Below are 21287 nucleotides of genomic sequence, written 5' to 3'. Positions count from 1 at the left end.
TTACTTAGCATACCATGGAGCACACAGTTTTGGACTCCAGTCAGATAGAACAAATTGGGCCGTTAAACGAATTAATAATTAATAAAGAAGCAAGGTAGCCAAAATCTCCGCAGCTTTATCTTCACTCGGTGTACGAAATTGTTCAGTGAGTTGGGGATCCCAGTGCAAGGGAGAGAATTTCCAAGTACTGTTTTTTTGTTTTTTGTTTTTTGTTGTTTTTTCATTAAACAATGGCAAATTCCCAGAACAGCATGTAACATCACAAAGTTAACAAAGAAACCAACAGCAATAGCAGTGGGATCTCCCAAACGAAAGCACACAATCTGACTCCCCGGCCACGCATGCTCCCTGCTTCTCCAGTAGGCACAGACAACCGCTATACCACCACCCACCCACAAGAGGCGCTAGACTGAGAGTTGCACAGTAGTATCTCTGCGCATGTGCAGTGCTCCAACCATCGCGCAGTGCAGGTCTGAAACGTAGACTTTCCGCAATGAGCCTGAAAAGGTGGAGTGTGATTTAAATGCACAAGGCTCACATCACCCTGGGCACAACAGAGCTTTAGTGCCCAAAGGCGCACATCACCATAACCTCCAATAAAGGCTACAAGCAAGCCAAAAGCTCAAAGAACCCAACAGAATCTTTCCTGATGTGCCCACCTTGCCTCCGTAAAGCCCATGGTCCCCTCATCAAAAACTCTTTGGCCTTTCTGATAGCCACTGCCTTTTCTTTGCCTGGAGAAGCCCCTATCCTTAGTCACCTCGTCCAAGAATCAAAGCATCGGTCCAATTCTCAATCAACAAAAAACTCTTTCCTTTATTTTCATAAAGTTATTGAGAGAATAACCTGTCAAGGGCAGCCACCCAAAACAGAGTAGAGCAGGGATGTGGAGACAGCTCTAACTGTAAAGCGTCTGCTGTGCAAGCATAAGGACCTGAGTTCAGATCCCCAGCACCCACATCAAAGTTAGATGTGGAGGTGCGTGCCTGTATTCCCAACACTGTGAGGATAGAGACAGGGGATCCCTGGGATGTTATGGCCAGCCAGTCTAACTCAGTTGGTAAGCTTCAGGGTCAGTGAGACACCCTGTCTCAAAAAATAAGGTGAGGGGGGTATAGTACTTGCCTTGATTCAATTCCCTGTACCAAAAGAAAGAAGAAAAAAGAAAAATGAAGAGTGACTGAGAAAGATGCCTAGTGTCAAAAAAAGCAAGACAGCCCACCACAGGATTCCAGCAACACCCTGCCAATTTATGGAAAACATCACCAATTCCAAGGTTAAGTATGAGAAGACTTGGCCCCTCCCCAGGCTCGGGTCCTGTTGGTCTAGTCTACCCCATCTAGGTGGCAGTGACTGGTGCCTCCAGCAGTGGTGAACAAGCTTTAGTTTTTCTGGACTTTCCATCACTTAGCATTTTCCAGATCCGGTCTAGCCATCCTCCTCCCCATCCGGTGAGGCTGACAGACGCCACCTCAGCTTTCCAGTGAAGCAACAGAAGCACCAGGCAAAGGCAGGCGTCTAATCCTTCCACTCAGAAAGAACTTAACTTTAACGCCAGAAGCCCTGAGCCTGCAATTCAATCACCAGGGCTGCTCTACCTCAGAAGGGGGGAGTACAGTTGGGATGTGGCCCTTGATGAACTACTTGCCACTGACAGCGTGAGGACCTGAGTTCGGGTCCTCAGCACCCACCTAAAAAGCCAGGAACCTCAACACTGGGGGGATGAAATAAATTCACAGCATGTATTTCTGTTTGATTTTTGTTTATTTGAGACGGGTCTCACTGTGTAGCTCTGGCTGTCCTGGAACTGGTTATGGACACCAGGTTGGCCTCAAACTCACAAAGATCTTCCTGTCTCTGCCTCCTGAGTGCTGCGATCAAAGGTGTGCACCACCATTCCCAGCTTCTTTCTCTATTTTTTAAAGATTCAGTGATTTTTATTTAGCACACTCACAGTCTTGTGCAACAGTCGCCAGCATCTAATTCCAGGACATTTCTCACAAGGGAACCCACGACACTGAGTAGAGACACTCTCCTTCCTCTTTTTACTGCTGGAAACTGGCATTGCCTTTGCAGCCACAAGGATTTGCCTACTTCTAACAGCTCAAATAAACAGTCCTGAAATGTGTGGCATCACATGTGTGGTACTGCATGTGTGGCATCACATGTGTGACGTCACATGTGCGGTGTTGCATGTGTGACGCTGCATGCATGGTGCGGCATGCATGGCATTGCATGTGTGGCATTGCATTGTGGTGCTGCATGCGTGGTGTTGCATGTGTGGCATTGCATGTGTGGCGTTGCATGTGCGGTGTTGCATGTGTGGCGCTGCATGTGTGGTATTGCATGTGTGGCTCGGCATGTGTGGCATCTTCCAGAGTTTCCCAGACTTATCTGTATCAAACCATTTCTCAGCACTTCATTCTTTTCTATGGCTGAATAATATTCTCCAGATGAGTATACTAAACATTGTCCATCCCCCGGGTGACAGCCATTTTGTGGCTTCCACTCTATTACGAATAATGATGCTGTGAACATTTGGATACAAACTTTTGTGGGAACATCTGTTTTCAACCTCTTGAGTACGTATCGGGAAGCAGATATACTGAGTCATTGTTAATGCATAGTGCTTCAGTGTTGCATTTTTGAACTAATATTTCCCATTACAAAAACACGGTATAGGAAATATGAGGATTAATTGAATAATTTTGTATTGTTATCCATAATAAAAATAGTTTTTATCATTACAGATAAAACTGCCAAGCAAATCCCTATACATAAATGTTAATATATATCTTATTGTATCCTTAGGATCAATTTCTAGGTTGACTTACTGTATTGAAGAAGACAGATTTTTTTCTTTTACTTTTTTTTTCAATATTGAATATGTCTTTATATAATACAAATAGGCGTGTTTGTAAACTGAAACCTACCAGGTGTGGTGATGCCCATTAGTAGTCCTAGAACTCAAGGAGGCTGAGGTTAGAGTAGCTCAAGTCTCAGGCCAGTCTGGACTACATAACATGAGTCTGTCTCAAAACAGAAAAACAACACAGAACATAAAGTGAGCCCTGGCTGCCTTCACTTCCCACAATCCCATTCCATCAAGATAAGCACCTTTGGCTATTTCCTGTGTTCTTAAACTTGTTTCCCATGTTTACAGAACACAGATATAGTTGGTTTGTGGTTGCTAATATATATATATGTGTGTGTGTGTGTGTGTGTATTTATCATAAATAATATATATATATATTGATTTTATAGTTGAACAGTCTAGTATGGTAGCCAGTAGTCATAACTGACTTGATTCTTTTTTTTTTCCCCAGAGCTGAGGACTGAACCCAGGGCCTTGCGCTTGCTAGGCAAGTGCTCTACCACTGAGCTAAATCCCCAACCCCCGACTTGATTCTTGAAATGTGGCTGGTCTGAAGTGAGATGTATTGTTGATATAAATAGACACCACATGGTGAAGACTTAGTGTGAAAAATGCCAACTACTTTATTAATTTTATACTGATTGCATATTTAAAGATCTTTTGATATTTTGAATAAAACTAGAAAAATTAATTTCAAAGCCTGAAGAGATCAGCAGCTGGTAAAATCACTTGCTGCACAAACCTGATGATCTCAGTTCCATCCTGGGATCCCCCTGTGGAAGGAGAGAACCTACTGCTGAGAGTTGTCCTCTGAACCCCCCACATACACGCACCATACCACACATCACACACACACACACACACACACACACACATCACATCACACATATACCACACACACACACACACATCACACATATACCACACACACACATACCACACACATCACACACATACCACATACACACACACCACATACATATACCACACACACACATCACACATATACCACACACACACACCATACCACATACACACCACACACACACATACACACACACATCACACATATACCACACACACACACCATACCACATACACACCACACACACATCACACACACACACACACACACACACACACACATACCACACATACACCATACCACATACACACCACACACACACACATCACACATACATCACACACATGCACACACCGTACCACACACACATCATACCACACACTCACACACCATACCACATACACCACACACAATAATAATAATAACAGTAATAAATTTTAATTAATTTTGTTGGAGGTGGCAAGATGGCTCAGCAGTTAAGAGCACCAACTGACCTTCTAGAGGACCTGGGTTTGGTTCCCAGCACCCATGTAAGAACTCACAACCATGCAAACCTCCAGTTCCAAAGGGTCTGATGACCTCTTCTGACCTCCATGGGAACCAGACACACATATTTTTTCATACATACAAGCAAAACACCCATAGACAAAAATCAAATAAATAAAGCTAAAAAGCATTTTTAAACTAATTCCCTCATTCTTTTTTAATACCCTCTGACTTTAAAAATATGCCCTCCCTTTCTTTCAGACTGAGGAGTTGGTGAGAACCCATCTTGCCCTGTCTCTGTCACCACATAGACTTGATGAGGATATGGTAAGCATCCGTCAAGACAATATGAACATACATTGTGGACAGATGTTAGGTGGACACGTTGACAGCTTGCAGAGCTTTCTCCGGACAACTCCATAGCTGAATCTGGAAGCCAAAGGCTAGAGAATTGAAGACTTATAATCCTAGAACACTTTTGATTCTTAAGCAAATGCATAGGAGATTGATTCAAGATGGCGGAGACAAGCAGACACAGGTAGGCCTGTGGCAGCGGCCGGCGGAGGTAGACGGGTCAGGCGGCAGTGGCTGACAGGGACATTTAGGCCCAGCGGCAGCTGGCGGAGACATTCAGGCCCAGTGGCGGCCCACAGAGGTGTACAGGCCCTACGGCAGAGATAAGCAGACAGAGGGACAGGACCGGCAGCGGCGGTCGACAGAGACATTCAGGCCTGGCGGAGGCCCACAGAGGTGGACAGGCCACGCGGCGGAGACAGGCAGACGCAGGTTGGCGACTTGCGGAGGTGGAAGGGCCCGTTGGCAGCGGCCGACAGGGACATACAGGCCCAGCGGCAACCGGCAGAGACATACAGGCCCCGTGGCAGTTCGCAGAGGTGGATGGGCCTGGCAGCAGTGACAAGCAGAGGTAGGTAGGCCCGCGGCGGCAGCCGGCAGAGACATACAGGCCCATTGGCCGCCCGCAGAGGTAGATAGACCCAGTGGCAGCTGACAGGGACATACAGGCCCTGCGGTGGAGACAAGTGGACGCAGGTGGGCCTGTGGCGGTGGGCCACAGGGGTGGACAGGCCCGGGGATGGAGAGGGGCAGACACAGCTTGGAATGGGGACGCCCCTAGCCCCAACACCTGGGGAAGAGGCTATCTCCGTGGGTCAGAACCAGGGCGAGTCTGGACACTCTGTCTGGGGACAACCCAGGGCCCAACTGCTGATCCTGTGAAACCCAACAACTTGGAGGTGTTGGTGAGACTACCCTGCTCAGCTGAAACCCATCTGGGAGAGGATTCAGATGCCTACAGTTTGAAGTCTGAAGAAACAAGATCAGCTGAGGAGTTGACAAATGAACAAAACGTGACCTGGGAACACAGAAGAAGGCGCTACCCAGTCACCAAACCAGATCACGAGAATCATAAGTATATAATTCACCGACTGAACTCAGCTGTCCCTGAAGAAACAGCCCAATAGCACCAATTTAACCAAGAACCCCTACTAAACCAAGACTAAAAATTAGAACAAGAGAGGCACTCTCAGACACAGACACCACCTGCACCGCACAGAGGAAAAGATGAGTAGACGCCAGTGCAAAAATACAGGCAACAACATAAAGACCTATATGGCAACATCAGAACCTAGTGATTCTATACCTGCAAGACCTAAACATACCATGACAGAAGAAACAGAAGAGATCAACCCTAAAAATGACTTTAAGAAGATGATAGAGGCCCTTAAAGAAGAAATAAAACATTCCCTCAATGAGGAAATAAAAACTTTCCTTAAAGAGGAAATGAAAAACTACCTTAAAGAGAAAATAAAAACTTTCCTTAAAGAGGAAATGAAAAACTCTCTTAAAGAGGAAATAAAAACTTCCCTTAAAGAGGAAATGAAAAACTCCATTAGAGAGGAAATTAAAAACTCCCTTAAAGAAATGGAAGAAAAAACGAACAAAAAATGGGAAGAAATCAAATCAAGCCAAGAAAAAGCAATTAAACAGATGAAAGAAACATTCCAAGATCTGAAAAATGAATTTGAGACAATAAAGAAAATACATGCTGAGGGAATGCTGGAAATAGAAATGCTGACAAAACGAACAGGAACTACAGAAAAGAGCATAACCAACCGATTGCAAGAGCTGGAACAGAGAATCTCTGACACTGAAGACATTATAGAGAAAATAGATTCGTCAGTCAAAGAAAACACTAAAGACAAAAAAGTCATAACACAAAACGTCCAGGAAATTTGGGACACCATGAAAAGACCAAACCTAAGAATAATAGGGATAGAAGAAGGAGAAGAATACCAACTCAAAGGCACAGAAAATATATTCAACAAAATTATAGAAGAAAACTTTCCTAACCTAAAGAAAGAAATACATATGAAGATACAAGAAGCTTACAGAACACCGAATAGGCTGGATCAAAAAAAAAAGTCCCCTCGTCACATAATAATCAAAACACAAAACACACAGAACAAAGAAAAAATATTAAGAGCCGCAAAGGGAAAAGACCAAGTAACATATAAAGGTAAACCCATCAGAATAACACCAGACTACTCAATAGAGACTATGAAAGCTAGAAGATCATGGTCAAATCTCATGCAGACACTAAGAGACCACGGATGCCAACCCAGACTATTATACCCAGCAAAACTCTTAATCACCATAGGTGGAGTAAACAAAATATTCCAGGATAAAACCAGATTTAATCAATACCTGTCTACAAACCCAGCCCTACAGAAAGCACTAGAAGGGAAAATTCAACCCAAAGAAGCTAAACACATCCATGAAAAATCAAGCAATCGATAATCCCACACCAACATACACCACAGAAGAAACAAGCTGGTGTAGCTATCCTAATATCTAGAGAAAAAGGATGTTTCAAAAGAGAAGAAGTCTTGTGGCAATGCCTCAGTGGTCCAGGTAACTACCAGAACTCGGAAAAGTTGGTTGAATTTGGGATTGACTGGGAGGCCAAAGATTTAAAAAGCAGAAGATTCTCTCAAGACACAAGTTGTGTGATAATAGTGTGTTTTGTGTGTGTGAATGAGAATTTGTAAATGTTGAATTCTAGGCTTCGACAATCATTGTCAGTGCAGATTAAGCTGCAAGTATTTATGCTTTAAAACTTAAATTATAAAGCTAGTTACGTCTTTCTAACAACTAGTTTTAATGTTTATGAGCATATTTTACCTACATTGAGAAAGATGCATCACAAGCAAAGGCTGAAGGCTGGGGGCTAGATGGTTTTGAGGAAGAGGTCTTGGTGGACTCTTTCATAGAGCAAAGGGAAGCAATGCCTTCTGGGAAATGAGCTAAGTTTTAATCTAGTCTTTAGGATTAGAAGTCAAAAACAAAAATATTAAGGAAAGGAAAACCTAATTGATCTTTGAAGTATTGTTATATGGAATTGAGTGGGACTTTTGAGGCCTTTCTTTCAGAAAACAAGGACTTGGTTGTCAGGCCTATATTAGGCCTAAACCTTGGTGTCATGTAGTTGTACTTAAATCATTTCAATGGAAAGTATCTTAGTGATTGGAACTTCTAGTGCAGTTTGGAGTTCTTCCATTTGAAAAATGTGATATTTGCATGGGATTGTTTGAATCTTGTTTTCTAGTCCCTCCCCACCACCACCCTCATAGTCTGAAGGTAGATTTTTCTCTTGATAAAGGAACAAAAAAGGTGAACATCTTGTTTGTAAATAGGTATCTAGTAACTAGTGGTAAACTTGAAATGGTAGAATTCTTTAAAGCCTAATTCTAGATAGCCTTAAGAAAATATATCTTAATTACTTTTGAACCTGTATTCACCTTGTTTTTTTCAAATATCTTAAGTTATATTTTCTTTTTCAGAGCTGCTTCTTATTTGGGGCTACTTTTTTTTTTAATTGAGGCGTAATTCATAAAAGGGTATATTGTTTTGATGAGACTTTTTACAACTGTGGCTGGATGTCTTTCTTTAGTCTTCCAAGAAGGGCCATTTTACTTTTTTAGAGTTACTTTTTAAAGTCATGAGGTCAACAACTTGGACTACTATGCATGTAAGTGCTAATGCAAATTAAAGCCCAAGTTGACCTCCAGCAGCAGTTCATTCTATGTTGACAGTGAGAGAACACTTTGCCTGTTAGGATACTGTTACTCGTGGACTGAAATGCTGAAGAAACCCCTTCCCCTATTTTTTTTTTTTTTTTTGCAAAAATCAAGGTATATTCTAGGGTTTCCTGGTTGACCTCAACAGATAAACTGAGATGATAGTCTTAGTTCAGAAATGATCTGAATGTAGATTTACAGTCTACGTGTACAGCTGGCTAAGTGAGATCGCTTTCACAGTTCTGCATGTATCCCATCGGCTCCCCATTAGTCACTGAACTCTTAAAACTGGTATTGTAACATTATTACAATGTTTTGCGCCAATTTTATAAACTTTACAGTACAATATGTGTTCCTTTTCTGAGGCAAACCAAAGGTATATTTCTCAAGGTTCTGCTGCTATCAGCAGTGTTGATGAAGGATTTTTTATACATTTGTAATAGATAGAAATAAACCAGAAAAAAAGAAGAAAAAAAAGTGGTGGAGGAAAAGGTGAACACTGCAAGAATACTCAAAAGGGCTGAGAGTTGCAAATGCCAAGATTGGCTTTGCATAGTAAATGGAATAGAACAGCTCTGAACTATAGCTTACTTTTCCTGGTTTGGTCTGACAGAATGATTGAATGCTTTTGTACAAAAATCAGAGCCTTAAAAACAAGGATTTGGTGAGATTGTAAAATGGTGTGCCACTTTGGCAAAACAGTCTGGTGGTTGGTCAAAATGCAAAACATTGTTACTCTGTTACTCAACAATTCTACCCTTAGGAATATAACCTCAAACTACTGAAAATGTGCACCTATGAAACATGTACATGAAGGTTTACAGCAGTGTGTTGCTAATAGTAAAAAAGTTAAAACAACTCAAATAGCTATCAAATACTGGAGAGAAATAAAATGTGGCTTATTCATACAATAGAATATTATTAAGACATAAAAATGAATGAGAAACTGACAGATTAAATGACTTTGGTGAACCTTCATAATTTCATTTGTAGATCTTTCCATTTCTAATTTATAAATACATTTGGGGTTATAAATTATAAATGTACTGCCTCCTGTCAACATTGTATACTTCTATTTGATGATTTCTGTGTCAAATATTATATGGAAATGTTTCCAAGTATTTTCTGTATTAACTGTGAATGAATAGAACAAAATAAATTGCCTGTGATGGAAAAATAAAAAAAAAAAAAAAAAAAAAAAAATATGCCCTCCAGCCCGGCGGTGGTGGCGCACACCTTTAATCCCAGCACTCGGGAGGCAGAGCCAGGTGGATCTCTGTGAGTTCAAGGCCAGCCTGGTCTACAGAGTGAGATCCAGGAAAGACACAAAGCTACACAGAGAAACCCTGTCTCAAAAAACCAAAAAAAAAAAAAAAAAAAAAAAAATATATATATATATATATATATATATATATATATATATATATATATACCCTCTAAAATTTGAAATTAATATGAGATGTACGTTTTAGTCTATTGAACAAAGCTATTCTATTGCTTGGCTGTTTTTAATCTTAATATGTTATATGAATATTTTCCTATTACAAAGAGATCAAATTTATTCTTTTTTTTTTTTTTTGACAGGGTCTGTCTATGTAACCCAAGCTGACCTTGAACCCCTGACCCTGCCTCCTCGGCTTCCAGAACGCTGGGACCACAGGGATGCACCACAACACCCAGAAACCTCTCTTTGACGGCTGCACAGCACTTGTTTGTTCTCTTCTTGTTGGACATGGGGAAACTTTCAGATTTTCTATTGCAAATAGAGCAGACAGAACATCCTGTACAGCGAAGATTGGTAAATCTGATGCTTCCTGTTGTTTATGGGATGGTTTTCTAGAAGTAGAACCACATTCCGGAGACTGACAGCATTCCCAGTGATAGACAACAGACTCTGTAAGGACTGTCCGTGGCTCTGGTCCAGCCCCCCTTCTCTCTGTGCACACAGACTATCAGCTCGACCCCACCCTGCTCCACGGACAGCTCTCCCAGGGCGCTGGAGCCAGCTCCCCTCGGCTGTGGTTTTCGGTACCTTGTCTGGCCCCTACGGTATTCCCTTTACACCTCAGGAACCCAGATATGTATTTCACCCAATATTCCAAGATGTTTTCAGAAACTGAAGGTTTTTCAGGTTAGCCTCCTTAGTATTGCCAGAAATGGGTGTCTCTCTCCTCACTATTTTTTTTTTTTAAGCAGAGCCTCCCTATGCTGCCCTGGTTGGCCTGGAACCTGCCATGTAGACCAGGCTGTCCTGGTCTGCCAACCCTACCTCCAAGTTCTGGGATTACAGGCATGCACCACCACACCAGGCTGTCCTTACTAATTCTGAAAGTTGCTTTACCTTGTACTAAATATCTGTGTATTCCTGAATCTTTCATGGTACGTCCTAGTCTAGAATATCCTATACCAGAATCTTACTTTTTAAACAGTTCTGTCTTGTTTTTGAACAACCACAAGCTGGCCTGCTACTCACCATCCCTGGTCTCTGCCTCCCAGGTGGCAGATGTGAGTTACCACACCCTGATTTTATAGTTCTTTAGATAAGCTGACAGTTTGTTTCCAGAAAGGCTAATTACCATCCCATCCAGTGGTTTGAAAACCTTTGGGAATTGTTTTTCAAGACAAACTTCGTCAAATCCATCGACAGGAATGATAATATTCAAGTAGTCATTTTCCTCCCAGGCGTTTCATCAAAGATGGCCGTTGTTGGTGTTTCTCGGGCCCCTGTGTTTTAGGAAGCATTTGTGCGCGTCCCTCACCTGTCTCTGTAGAAAATGACTCTCTTTTTCCTTAGATGAGACCTTGGCTCAGGATGTGGTTGCAAGGCACCAGAACAGCTGCTTTCGGGCCAGGCTGGCAGGGCTTCAGGTTTACAGATCAAAGAGCAGCAGGCAGCCCCGAGTTTGGCAAACGGTCCTGCAAATACTGGCGCTGACGCAGAAACTGCAGGGCAGAGGGGCATTCGTAGGGGGCCAGGGCAGCTGCATCACCAGGTCAATGCCATGGACACACCTTCATCTGTGCTTGGGCAGCCAACATCAGAACCGAGGTCAGAGGGGAAGCAGGCAGAGCAAACAAGTGCTGGTACTACCTACCTGCCTTTGGTAGCTAATGTTTTCCCTCAATAGAGAGCAGACAAGGCAGGAAGGAGGATGTGTGTGAGAGGACCCAGGATTGTTTAGGGATTTTCCGTGACACTGGATCAACTTGACTGTGAGTCAAGGCCCAGCAAGCTTAGACACTCATAAATTGTTACACCAACAGGCACAGTGAAGACCTTCCATGGGAGCAGGTGGGGGGGGGGAATGACTACAGCCTGGGGCTTCTCAAAATTAAACAAATAAATGAACAAATAAATGAATGAATAAATAAATAAATAAATAAATAAATAAATAAATAAATAAATAAATAAAATTGATATTAAAATAAAAGCCAAGTGACTTCCGGTGAGCTTTTCTAAGTGTGAGCCCCAACATTTGCCACAAGAAATGGGTTAATTGTTTGGTTTGGGTTTGGGGTGGTGGTGTTTATCTTCAGGGTGGTTTTGTTTTGTTTTTGAGACAGTCTTGTGTATTCCAGGTTAGCCTCAAGCTCACTGTGAAGCCTATGATGACCTTGAACCCCTGATCATTCTGCCTATATCTCCCAAGTGCTGGGTTTACAGGTATAAGCCACCATACCTGACTTACAAAATCATTTTTTAAAATAACTCTTTCACCAGGCAGCTGGAGAGATGGCTCAGCAGTTTAGAGCATTTGATATTCTTGCCAAAAATTGAGGTTTGGTTTCCAGCACCTATGTGGTTGACTCACAAGCAACTGTAACTTCAGTTTCAGGGGATCCAATGCCCTCCAAGAATACCAGCCATGCACATGGTACACTTACACTCATAGGCATAAAATAAAATAAACAAACCTTTAAAATTCTTTAATAATTCTACCCCCTAGTAGTAGTGGAGATAACCACTCTTGATCATTTTTGTCCATAATTAATGTTTTGAAATGTGTCTATTTTTCTGGGTCTACATTCCATACCCTTACTCTCTCAGGCTGGTACTCAATTGTCTCATTTTAGGATATTTTATAAGACATTTTCCCAAGACTATGAACTTCTGGCTAATCTGTTTTTAACCTACAACCTCAAGGCCTTCATCTCCTAACCCTGTTCCCACACCTTTCCTTCCTTTGCTGGTACAGACTGGACAACTGCCCCCAACAAAGCACTGGCGGGTGAACAGGACTTGTCCGCTCACATCACCTACCTTCGCCTCAGTCAAGGCTAATCCCCGGAGTGCGTCAGCCTGAGCTGGAGCTCAAGCCTCAGAAATGGCTTCAGTTCTCACTACACACACTGAAATCTACTCCTCACTAGGGGCTAGGTGGCCTGACACAGAACCTCTCTTTTCCCTATGGAAGGCAGAATAGTCGACTCCAGAGCAAGAGATAGCCAGGGAAATCCCAAAGAAAATAATGAACTGGAGAGTTGGCTCAGTGGCTAAGAACACTAGCTGATGTCCCTAAGGACCAGGGTTCAGTTCACAGCACCCACGAGGAGGCTCACAGCCTCCTGCAACTCCAGCTCCAGGGGATATGATGCCCTCTTCTGGCCGCCTTGAGCACTGCACACATGTAATCCACAGATGTAGATTCAAGCAAAAACACCATACACATACAAAAAAAAAAAAATTAAATAAAGAAAATAACCAACTAACTCTGCAGCTCATACCAGAAATATCCATCAGCCTTTTTCATCTCCTCACTAGTTAGGTTGTGTCTTTCCATCTGGAATCATCACCAGTATCATTTGGGTATCGGCTGCATAGGAACATACACATTTTAACTTCCTCAGTGGACTATAACCCCAGTTCCTCATGTCTTGCATGATGCTTTGTATAAGCCAAGGTCAGAACATGCTCACCAGTTGGCAATAAATAGCTCATTAAAAGAGAGAAAGGAATGATGTGAGGAGTGGTCAGCAATTTATCTGTGGTTTTGTTCATGGTTTAAAGGGAGGGTGGGTTTTCAAAGGACCACTCAGCCTTCAAAGTTTGTGCCTGTTCTTTCTGCTTCTGAGTTCTAAAGGTTAAAAACAAAAGAAATCTTCATCTGTTTGCAGACTGAGGTGCCTCCTGGGTGCCTCGCTCATGGAGCTTAGCAAATAACACCACCCTATTTGTTTTCTGTTTTGCATAACCGTAGCAGCCTTGCCTCTTACCTCAGCCATTTGTCTCCGGGTGGACGCAGTGTTCCTTTATTGGTGGTTGTATCCACAATCCGGCCCTCATCCTTGGCATTCATCAGGAAACAATTTCACCGTGACTGGGTTGACAAATGAGGGTCAGAGGATTAACTGATTGTTCTGAATACATGTCAGTTTATCTATCAGACTCCTCTTGGGACTCCGAGCGTCTGTGCGAGAAACCCAGTGTGAACTCTGACCGAGGAAGCAGATCAGTGCCTTGCTCAGCCATCATCGGGGAAGCTTCCTCCTGCAGCGGATGGGAACAAATACAGAGGCCACAGCCAGACATTATGCAGAGAGTGAGAGACCTTGCAAAACTCAGCCCTAAGTGGGATGTCTCCATCAAACCCCTCCCCCATCCCCCAGGGCTCAGGGAACCCTGCAGAAGAGAAGGCAAAAGAGTGTAAGAGCCAGAGAGGATGGAGGACACCAAGAAAACAAGACCATCTCAATCAAGGATCGATGCACATATGAAACCACAGAGACTGGGGTCACATGGTGCACAGGGAGGCTCCAGATGGGTCCTAGAGCTGAAAGAAGAAGTGGACACGCCCCTTCACCTGTAGCTCAGAAGCTATCTCTAAAAATCACTAGCAAATATAAGATTCGTTTTCTCCCAGGGAGTCTCACTGGGGAAACAAACTACTCTTCTGGGTAGACTGCATGGCCAGGGTAGACGGCCAACAGAAAATGAACGTAATGTTATCACTGGAGGTTCCTTGTCATTCAGGGTTATTTTTTATTTTATTTTATTCTACCTTATTCTTTTATTTTATTTTACTTATATTTTTCTCTCCTTTTATCCTATAGGTCCTTTGCATATATATCACGGCTCCCAGTTTAGTGTTTTTGTGGGATGCTTAAGTGTGTGAACGAGTGAGTCTCTATGCTGTGTATGTTTCTTGTGGGTTTTCTTGTGTTCTTTTCCTCCTGTTTATTTTGTGCTATTCCAGTGTATTAGATTTTGTTTCCTCTTATTATATGTATTATTGTTCCTCAGGAGCCTTTTGTTTTCTGATAAGAGACAGAATCTCAGTGGATCTGGAGGAGAGGGGAGGTGGGGAGCACCTGGGAGGAGCAGAGGGAGGGGAAACCATAATTAGGATACATTATGTGAGAAAAAAAAACTATTTTTCAATAAAAGGGAAAAAGATCTAAGAAGATGAAAAAATATAAAAGTAAAACAAAAATAAAAGAAACTCAGTGTATCTTTCCCAGAGAGGGGACACAGAATTGTTGGGGCGCTGAAACAGTAAAGAAGCCATCTTGGATGGCTGACCCATCTGAACCTGTTGCTGACACTGGACCAAGATGCCTGTGACAGCATGAGAAGCCCTAAGTGAGGTCCATGTAACCATTCCAGTCACCACTCAGACATACAAAAGGCCACAGACAAATCCTGCTAGGTCTCTCGTCACACGTGAAGATCTCTTTCATAAACTGTCTTCAAATCCCCTAGGCTTCCTGTACCATCTGTTTCCTGTTGGAGGCCCACAGATCACAACCCAAAGTGGTAAGAGCCAACCTCTCACCTTATGCAGCCAGCACAGTCCACAGCATCCTTGAGTAGCAGGGACTAGTACATCAGACCACAGCATCCTTGAGTAGCAGGGACTAGTACATCAGATCACAGCATCCTTGAGTAGCAGGGACTAGTGTATCAGACCACAGCATCCTTGAGTAGCAGGGACTAGTACATCAGATCACAGCATCCTTGAGTAGCAGGGACTAGTGTATCAGACCACAGCATCCTTGAGTATCATGGACTAGTACATCAGATCACAGCATCCTTGAGTAGCAGGGACTAGTGTATCAGACCACAGCATCCTTGAGTAGCAGGGACTAGTAAAACCCTAGAAAGCCATCAAGTGGAAGCCATGTTGCATCTCTGGGACTCCTTCCACCCCGTCTTAAATTTAGGACCCTAGATAACTCATGACCTGAGTTCAATTCCTGGGACCCACGTGTAACACACATGCACACATATACACACACTCTCACGCATGCATGCACACACATACAAACATGAGGTTGGAGGCAGCTGGTTGGGTGTAGGGGATTTACTTTCAAGTGAAGGTGGAGCAGGAGAGGTCATTATGCTCCTGACTGGATTATCTATAATCTCAAAAATGCACCTTTTTTTTTCAAGGCTAAGCAAAAGGGTTTGGGGACTTCCTCAAAGGTCCTGAAAAGCGTCAGCCCTTACATTTTATTCTTTGTGCTTCCTGGAAGAAAAATCATGCATATTGCCATCCAAAGCAGAGCCCTGATCCGTCTGTAAAGATCTAAGTAGGCCTGTAAATTAGAGACGGATATTTAGAAATAAGTACAACATATGTCCAAAGAAAAGGTACAATAGAGTCTCCTCCCATCGAGATTGACTTCTAAACACTTAAAGAAGATGATGCCATTAAATACTAATGGCATGAGGGCCCGGAGAGATGGCTCAGTGGTTAGGAGCTCAGGCTGCTCTTCCAGAGGACCTAGGTTCAGTTCCCAGCAACCACATGGCAGCTCACAACTTTCTAGTGTATCTTATGTTCTCCTCTGGCCCTCAGAGGTACTACATGCATAGTACCCAGACATACACGCAGACAGAACCCCATATACGAGATAAAAATAAATAAATCTTTTAAAAAGTGCTCCAGGAAATATAAAACTCAGCTCTCCCAGAAGTTTTGGGGATCCCTGGTCCTAGGAGTCTGTCTTTAGCTTTGTACTCATGATTACATCCCCCAATCTCTCTGCCCAATGAGGACTCCCAGCTAGAGGCAGGACTCTTCTCCATGAGGAAGAGCATCTGGTACGCCACAGCAAACTTGAGCATCCCCAGCTCTGTCACTTAGTGTCACTTAGACAAGGTAGGCACTGCCCTGACTTCTCACTACAGAAAGTCCCAGGTCAGTTTCCATGACCGGCAAGTCCTGAAGCACGCATTTGGCCAAGAAGCATAGAATGTTCCAAAGCTTTGCTGCTGCCCTCCCCCAGGGAAGCCTCAGGGTCACTCATTCCCTACACTGCCTGGCCACAGATGCCAGACAGAGGTTATGCAAGTCAGCAATCTTTATCCAGACTCACTGCTGAGACCCACAGAGGGGAGAGAACCATCGATGGAGGCCAACCCACAGGGAATTACCCAAGTCCGGGACATCAAGTTCCCTCCCACAGGACTATGAACAAAACAAAGTCAGAGAGAAGGTCATGGGGTCTCGTTACCAAAGGATGAACTGAAGATATTGGTTTTATCAGAGGAAAGTCTGTCTCCAGGGCTCAGAGTGGGTTCCTGGTGTCTATTTATGATTTGCAGATGCCTTCTAGCATGAGGGTAGGAGAATGAGACTATATCTAACCAAGACTATGTATGTCTCGCCTCAAGACTAAGAGGCTATTGACACATTCATTGTCTTGGTTTATATTGTTGTCTTGTTTTGGTTTTGTACAAAAGGGAAAATGCTGGTCAGCATGAAATGAATGTTAATTATGAGGAATTTTTTTAAGACAAGGTCCTGGCTGATCTGGCTTGGAAATCATTATATAACCAGATGACTTTAAACTTCTGATCCTCCTGCCTCCACCTTGTGGATGCCACCAGACCCAGTTTTATGCAGTGCTTTGGGTCAAACCCAGGGCACAGTACAGGCTAGGTAAGCATTCTATCAAGCAAGTGACATACATCCCCAGCCTTGAGAACTTTCTTTAATTGAGACAAGGTCTGTAATGAGCCTAGGCTAGCCTTGAACATACAATCCTTCTGTCTCAGCTTCCTGAGCACTAGGATTACAAGTGTGAGACACCACATCTGGCTTCTGAGATATTAACATCTGGGGGAATGATTGTTCTAAAATCAGTAAAATACAGTATGCACTCTACATATTCAACTTATTTTCTATTTACCCTCTCTTAGAATATTAACTACATGAGAGCAGAGTATTTATTTACCATTGTTTCACAATGTAGCCTTGGTGTCTAGCTTATAACAGATGCTCAAAAATATGATTGAATGAATAAGTAGCTAATAATATTATATAATATAGTAAATCTTTGTTGAGTATCTATCCTGGGCACTGTTCAAAGAGCTTATATTAACACTTTTCAATGGTGTTGAATATTTTATGAGAATGGGAATTTATTATAAATTTAAAGTAATGCTTTTCTATACTAACCAGAAGATAAAATGAAGCAACTAAAAGAAGGGGGGAAAGAGCGTTGTCTTTTAACAATAAACCAAAAATTTAGAAATAATAATTTTAGTCACCAACAAATAGTGATTAAGCATGTCTGTGTTCTTGGCATTTGGCGATTCTAAGTATGTGCTACTTCACTAATTCCCACCGTGTGGTAAGTTCTACTATAAGCACATTTGACAAATGCAGAAGCCCAAACTAGGAAGGTTAAGTCATTTGCCAAAGGCCACACAGCTAAGTAACGAAGCCAAAACTCAGGCCAAGCTGGTCTCTCTTAACATCTGTGTTGTCGTCACACAGCGGGCTCTTCTGCCTCCCAGGCATCGTGAGGCCCCCATGTTTAATTAACTGTTACTTAAATCAATAAAGCAGGCAGAATCATTAACTTTTATAACTAACTGGGGATCCTCCGAGCTTCATGTGATGAGGCTATCCAGTTGTCTGGCTGACCAACAAGAGTCGAGACGAAGGCAGAGCCCAGGAAATGCCAGTCCAAACTACAGGAGACTTTCCCCTCACTCCGGTCACGATGACATCATCGAGAAAGCCATAGATGGGCTGGGAATGGTGTCTGAAGAGCAAAAGTGCTTGCCTAGCATGCTAGAAACAGAGAGAGATAGAGATAGAGATAGAGATAGAGATAGAGATAGAGAGAGAGAGAGAGAGAGAGAGAGAGAGAGAGAGAGAGAGAGAGAGTAAATATGCAGGGGGAAGGAACCTTCATATTTTGGTGGTGGGAATGTAAATTAATACAGCCACATGGAAATGAGCATAGATTCTAAAAACAGAATCACCCTGTGACCGAGCTATACCACTCTTAGGTATGTCCTGGAAGGAACTGGAATCGGCATAACGGCAGAGATACCTGCACATCTGTGCTTGCTGTTTTCACAGCAGCCAAACTATGCAACCTCAGTGACCATCAGCAGATAAATGGCTAAAGCCAGTGTGGGGCACATCTACAGTGGAGTTCTATTCAGCCCCAGAGAGTGGAATGAGGCCATTTCCGGGAGAGTGGACAGAACACTGTGTTAACTAAAATAAGCTGGACTAGGAAGACAAATCGCTCATGTTTTCCCTCATGTGCAGAATCTAGATTTAAAGAAAAGAGCAAGGCATGAAAGCCGAAGGGGAGCTGTTTGGGGAGAGGAATGAGAAAAATGGACAAATACAAGAGAATGTAATGGGCTAAGAATATTATCAGTGTACATTATATAGGGTTGGCAATGTAGCTCAGTGGTAGAACACTTTCTTAGTGTACACGGGCTCTGGGTTCAATACCTAGTACTGTAAAAATACATTCTTGTAAATATTCATGAAAATTTCCTAATGGAAACTCATTATTCTGAAAAATTAATATACACTAACTTTTTAAGGAAAGCAAATCTCAGCTCTGGGGAAACTGAAGCAAATTTAATACTTTTGAGGCCAGCATAGGGCTGCATAGCATGACTGTCTCAAAAAAAGCCCACAAAAGATAGAAGATTAAAAAAAAACAAAACTACAAAGTAAGCCAGGTATGGTGGCTCACTCCTTTAATTCCAGCACTCAAGAGGTAGAGTCAGATGATCTTTGTGAGTTTGAGGCCAGCATGTTCTACAAAGAAAGTTCTAGGCCAGCCAAGGCTAATAGACATTCCCTGTCTCAAGTAAAGTCATATCAAATGGAAGGTAGCCCCTCCCCTCTTTGGTTGGCTCCATGTGTTGACACCAATCGGATGTTCTCCCTGAGCACCACTCTGCTGGATGCTGGGAATGGACGGCAAGGCAGGTGCTCCACATGGGCAGGTGAGAGGCTGGCAGATCAATGTTCACCTAGTACAGAGGTCTATAGGAAGTTCAGGGTGTGCCTGGGGAGGGGGAGGCTTCATCCACCCCTCAGCTGAAACATGAAGGAGGAATCTCAATTTTTCAAGTGGACAAACACAGGAAAAGGCTGGACATGCTGCCCAGCAGACCTCCTGCCCTCCAAACCCGATGCTGGCTCCACACATTCCCTTGAATTTCCAAAAGAGTTTTCAGTCCCCTAGAACAAAAGACCAGCTCTCCCTCCCTACCTCTGCCAGAGTAAATATTGGGAAATGTCCGGCTCAGTGACTTCACTGTTGCGCTCGATTGCGTGTCTCATGGCAATGGTTCCACTCCCTCACCTGCCCTACCTTGCCCCCTGCAAATGAGCATCAGGTGGCTGAGGCAAGACCTAAGCCGTGGGGAATGAGAGGGGGGAGAATTGGGGGACTCTCTGGGACACAGTTCCCGGTGCAGAGTACACACAGAACACTGCCTGATGTCAGAGCAGACATCAGGAACTCCAAGGTATGGGTTATACCAGTTCTCTTGGGGTCACCCCATCTTCTTTCATGAAAAATCCCTAAGGTAATAGTTATAGGGGCCGGGTGGGGGTGGCACACGCCTTTAATCCCAGCACTCGGGAGGCAGAGCCAGGCGGATCTTTGTGAGTTCGAGGCCAGCCTGGGCTACAGAGTGAGATCCAGGAAAGGCACAAAGCTACACAGAGAAACCCTGTCTAGAAAAAAAAATTGTTATAGGAACACATGCACATATATACAAATTAGTGCATTCTCAAGATATTTTATATGTGATCCATTTTTTTTTTTTTTTTTTTCGAGACAGGGTTTCTCTGTGTAGCTTTGCGCCTTTCCTGGAACTCACTTGGTAGTCCAGGCTGGCCTCGAACTCACAGAGATCCTCCTGGCTCTGCCTCCCAAGTGCTGGGATTAAAGGCGTGCGCCACCACCGCCCGGCGATCCATTTTATTTTTAAAAGTTACTGAATTTTGTTGCACTATTAACTCAGCTGCCACTTGCATGTTGGTGAGTCCCAACATGAAAATTACTCACTGTGATGCTTAGGGGTCTTGTAAATATTTGATCATTGTTCTATACTTGTGGTTTTGCCAAAGTGCATACCAAGAGAGTGAAAGTCTGTTTCATTTCATGTTTGTGCATTTCTGAGGGCAGGGACCATATTTATTTAACTTGTTTATACAATATTAAAGAGTGCATGTACAACAGGGTGTTAAAAAAAAAAAATCAGTCCGGGCTGGAGAGATATGGCTCAGCAGTTAAGAGCACTTCCAGAGGTCCTGGGTTCAATTCCCAGAAACCACATGGTGGCTCACAACCATCTGTAACGAGATCTGGTGCCCTCTTCTGGCCTGCAGGCATACATGCATTTAATCCATTCTTAAAATATAATTTCTGAGACAAAGACTTAAGGCACAAGCTCTAAAAATATCTTAAGATTCTTGTCTTTAACAAGAAAAATCTCACACTAACAAGATGATTCGGCTCCTCCACCATGTGGTCATGTCACTGGGTAGGGAAGAACTCACCAGAGCTGGCACCGTGCTTGCTAGACCCTTGAGTCACTGGAATTGTGAGCCAGATACAGTATTTTAAAATATTACCCGTTTAAGGCTCTGGTTCAGCTAAGACAGACCTGTGCTAGGACCGACGTCTACAGAGTTTCAGCACAGGAGAAGCGGAGTCTTCTTGGACCTAGAGCTGATTCGCTAGC

This window comes from Peromyscus maniculatus, chromosome 5 (assembly GCF_049852395.1).
Source record: "Peromyscus maniculatus bairdii isolate BWxNUB_F1_BW_parent chromosome 5, HU_Pman_BW_mat_3.1, whole genome shotgun sequence".
NCBI lineage: Eukaryota > Metazoa > Chordata > Mammalia > Rodentia > Cricetidae > Peromyscus > Peromyscus maniculatus.
Note: the sequence above shows the minus strand (reverse complement) of the source record.